The 4544-nt window shown below is 43.6% G+C and overlaps 1 long non-coding RNA gene across 1 annotated transcript; it reads right to left on the bottom strand.

Moving 5' to 3' along the window:
- Nucleotides 1-650: 650 nt before the first annotated feature.
- Nucleotides 651-4138, bottom strand: LOC123044211 (uncharacterized). The gene is made up of 5 exons (XR_006419898.1): nt 3548-4138; nt 3365-3439; nt 2896-3003; nt 1638-2371; nt 651-975 (listed from the first exon to the last, which is right to left on the bottom strand). It is a non-coding gene; the product is annotated as an uncharacterized lncRNA (long non-coding RNA).
- Between the last annotated feature and the right edge of the window lie 406 nt (nt 4139-4544).

Consider the following 4544-nt stretch of genomic DNA (forward strand, 5'->3'; position numbering starts at 1 on the left):
GTGTACCTTACCAGTACTCGTAGTAGCTCCTGGGTATTTGATACCGGTGCGGTTGCTCATATTTGTAACTCAAAACAGGAGCTGCGGAATAAGCGGAGACTGGCAAAGGACGAGGTGACGATGCGCGTCGGGAATGGTTGCAAGGTCGATGTGATCGCCGTCCACTACACCACGACACTCAAAACAGCGTCAAACAATGTGTCGGCACAGGTCACCTAAGCTGACATATTTAGTGTCGGCAAAGACTTTTGCCGACAGAAAGGAGCTGTCGCCTATAGTCCTGCCGGGATAGGTCTTTCCCGACAGATAAATCTTTGCCGACACATACTATGACAGGCTTGGTGAGGTCTACACCGACAGACATTTGTATGCCGACAGATCATGTGACAGTGTGCTATGCCGACACATCATCTGACAGTGTGCTATGCCGACAGATACTATGACACCCCTTAATATGCCGACAGTTCATCTGTCAGCGTGCTATGCCAACAAATAGTGCGACGCTCAATAGTTTTGCCGACACATTTGCTGCCAGCGTTCTACGTTTCAGCACAAATGCAAATGCATCATATTTTAACATGAAATTACATTCATAATATTCAATTTATGTTCAGTGTGCAGTACATATACAAACAAAACACACTCTTCGATTCATCACAAGATACCATTGATTAATACATTCATTCAAGCATATATACAAGATTCATTATTTGCTACACTCAAGTCAGCTACAACCAATAAGGAAATAAGTAAGTCAACATACAAGACGTTGTCTATTACAAAATATGACGGCTAAGCTCCTAAGAGACCCAATTGTTCGATCACTTGACTACTACAAGATAATAAGGAAGAGACCAAATACCTTCGATCACCGAGCTGACCTCAACTTCCATATCCACGAAATGTGTCAAACATGCTATGAACAAAACCGATCATCAGAACATCTTGTATCAACTTGTGGACGTGCCATTGTCACTGCAAAAGAACTTAAATGTTTGAGCAATCTTATAAAGGAGAATTTGTTCAAATTTGTAAGTTGCCCTTGATCCCAAAGATCTAAAAACTGAAGATGTACTACAAATAGTTTGTTACAGAAGATATCCTTAATAAAGCATCAACAAAAGTCAGGCTAGCAACTAGCATATCACATGCCTTAATAGAAAATTTATGGGCTCATTGACTTAGATCTGTTAAAAGGCATAACGAATAAGGTTCTTATTGTAACTTTACAGATTTGTATTTGAAGTTCCTCAACCAACAAATAATCAGATATGCACTTGTACATGTACCAGCAGTCATAAACGTGGTAGCAGGAAGTGCACTTGGTGAAAAAAGGCATTTCGAAGACCATATGCTTGCACATGCATCTTGGTTTAACAGATGCACTCTAGTTAGGCATTGTCTAGTGTGAGTAATTGCTAGGATGATCTTTACACAATTTATAATAAATCATGCCTGCCATTTACTATGTGCTCTGGGTTCATCTATAGTCCATTTAATTACTACATGCGCTCACTTCATCTACAAGCCACTAAACTATTCACGGACCTAGCATAATTATTGATATCCATTGGTAAGCAAATCTGATTCAGAATCTAAACTCGGATGAATCTATTTAGAAAATGTAAGAAAGATACCTAGCAAGTAAATGGTGTTACATCTTCCATCACGACAAGAAAGAACAAATGGTTAGAGCATGCACGACTGTAAGAAAGGACATCCACCCATCAGTTGAGCTAAGAAGTTGCCCTGCTGAAAATTATGTGCACCAGTTTAAGGCGAACATCTAAGAAGTATAAAATAAATGGGACACATTGCTAGCAGTAAAACAAAATCACGTATATGCATAGTGCAGGGATGCCTCAGTTGGAACAAGGCATGACTCAAGTTTGGTGCACAAATCAATATTTACAATGAACAAGCGGATAAAATAGATCCTTAAAGAATAGGACCTCCTACCTAAATATATATATAGAAGTCCACGAACAATTTTTATGTGCATGTTTATCGATGAAACCTTGTTACGAAGCTGTATTTGGTCTGGACACACGGTGAGAAGGAAGATGTTCCCGTGACATGGTTTGTGATGTGATGCTGTTCGATGAGCTTGATGATGCCATTCACAGGACTGTTCTTCACGATCACCAGCATTTCAGCTTGCATATGTAAGTTCATTTTTTGTTTCTTTTTGTGAATCGACGAGAAGTGAATATATGCGGCATGATTTTCAGAATGGAATTGGTTAAGCTGACCTTGAGAGAAACTCCACAGAAATGGAGGTAGTGGTTCAAAAGTGTGTTCATCCCCTCCTCGGTCTTCCTGTATGCCTTGAGCTCATTCTGAAGCTGGCTTGGATCAACCTTTCATAATCCTGCGGCACGAGAGTTGAACGCATTAGTTGATATATAGATAGATAGAAGCGCGTGACTAAAATTCCGAAACAGAAGTAGCATCAATACAAGTAGTACAAAAAAAACATTTAATTGGTGTATCATTAATTACTTTGTTGTGCAAATTAATTGGCAGAGTTTGGAGCTTTTACGGATCATGATTCTGTGGGCGGGTTGATGGACATGCAGCAGGACAAAAAAGAAGGTAACATTAGCCCCTCCCTCAGCAGCCTCGCGCTCGGAGGAAAGGAGCTCCCCATAGACACAATAGCAATAGATCCGGTGACCCTACTGGATCCGGTTGGAGGAGTGGAGCATGGAGACGGCGACGCACATGGAGGAGTGGATGAGGATGAATGTCATGGAATATAATTCAAATAAGACACACCATGGACATCTTGCCAGAGAAGAGCATAAATCGTTGCCACATGGTGACTAGGCGAATTAAATAAGTATAACGGGTTGCCTTCATAGAAAATTAGAGAGGTTGATCACAATCGCCTACCATATATGTTTGTACCATTCTTTAATAGTATCCATGTACAAATCAGCCAAGCACCACCCACGAAAGACATGGCCTTATCCAGCGGCACATACGAGCTATAGGTTGGTCCTGTCATGGAAGTTCAAAATAAGCACACAACAAAGATAAGCCAAACTGTTGTAGGAAAATATATTTGGCTACAACACAAAAATGTATCATTTCAGTTTCAGATGTTTGTACTGTAATTATTTTAAATTTGCAACATGAGCGAAGGTTCAAGTGTAAATTTTTTAGAACTACAAGGTAATGATAAACAATATGTTTCATTCAAAACTAAGGGTAATGACAGAATAATTAAGATGATCATTTGCACAAATAGGGCAAGGTCAATCAATAAGTTCAGTCTGTTCCTATCAATATAGAGACTGTGCAATGAAAACATGATATGAAAAATTAATATCCAATGTTGCTTAATGAATACTATTCTGACCTCATGTAGGCGTTGACCAAACTTCAGAAGCCTCTTGTGGAGTTTTCCCTATGTACATAGATTCAATTGAAGACGCTGCAGAGATGATATTATTCAGTTCAACGCTAAGCCAGGAAGATCTCATGGGCAATATCACACAATCATGAGGAATCACATAAAAGAATAACACATGATTAAGCTTACCTACAGGATGCAACAGTTAGATGCAAAGGAGGGCATGACAAGGGGGGATAGGGGAGCCATCACTGGAGGTGGAAGAGGGACGGCTGGGTGGCACCTCGGGATGCAGGGGGTTGTGCGGCTCCTTGGCTGTGGATGGAAGCACCACGGGGTGGAAGGAAGCTTTGGGGGGCACTAACGGCAGTCGGAGAAGCAACCGCTCAAATTGGTAAGCACGTCGGCCGTCGCCAGGGCGACACGTCGGGATGCACCACGGGCTGGGCAAGAGCTTCGGGTGGCGGCGTGGCGCCGCCGGCGGTGGAGGCGCAGCGGCGCGACCGAATCGGCACACGGCGGCGTCGGTCGCTGGATGAGCTGACGACGGGGCGTCACCTCAGGCTGCTGGTGGTGGGGCTGCACCGCGGGCTGGATGGGAGCTTCGTGTGGCGCGGGCGACGGTGGGACGTGCAGCGGCATGACCGAATCGACGGAGATGAAGGGTGGCGGCGGCTGGTGGGCGATTTAGGTTTAGGTTTAGGTTTGTGTGGCCAGGGTGAGATAGCGCGCTTGTGTTCAGACTTCAGAGGAGCGCGGCTGGGATCTGGGCCTCTCGCACGCTCGGTTGTAGCCTCTCAATACTTGGGTCGCGGCCCACGCATGGAAACTGGTGGACTGGATGTGAGAAACGCGACACTTTTTCCGTTGAAGAGCATCGCCGACACATAATCTACCCTCAAAAGGTACATCTACCGACACATTTTGTATTGGGAAATGTTTGTGAAGTACCGACGGATAGAGTGTCTCTCAACTAAACAACGTGGACAATTGATGTGTCGGCGTTCCTTCGGACAGATAATGTGTCGCTAATGTACAGCTATGCCGACAGATGCATGTCGCCGTTGCGGTGTCGTGGTGTAGTGGTCGGCACGCTGCCTCTACATTTACCTACAGATTAGTTTTAAACCTCAACAATTGTTATTTAGTGCCAGCATTGAGCATGAACATTGTATCTAGATCTCGT

The sequence above is a fragment of the Triticum aestivum genome, chromosome 2B (genome assembly GCF_018294505.1).
Source record: "Triticum aestivum cultivar Chinese Spring chromosome 2B, IWGSC CS RefSeq v2.1, whole genome shotgun sequence".
Taxonomy (NCBI): domain Eukaryota; kingdom Viridiplantae; phylum Streptophyta; class Magnoliopsida; order Poales; family Poaceae; genus Triticum; species Triticum aestivum.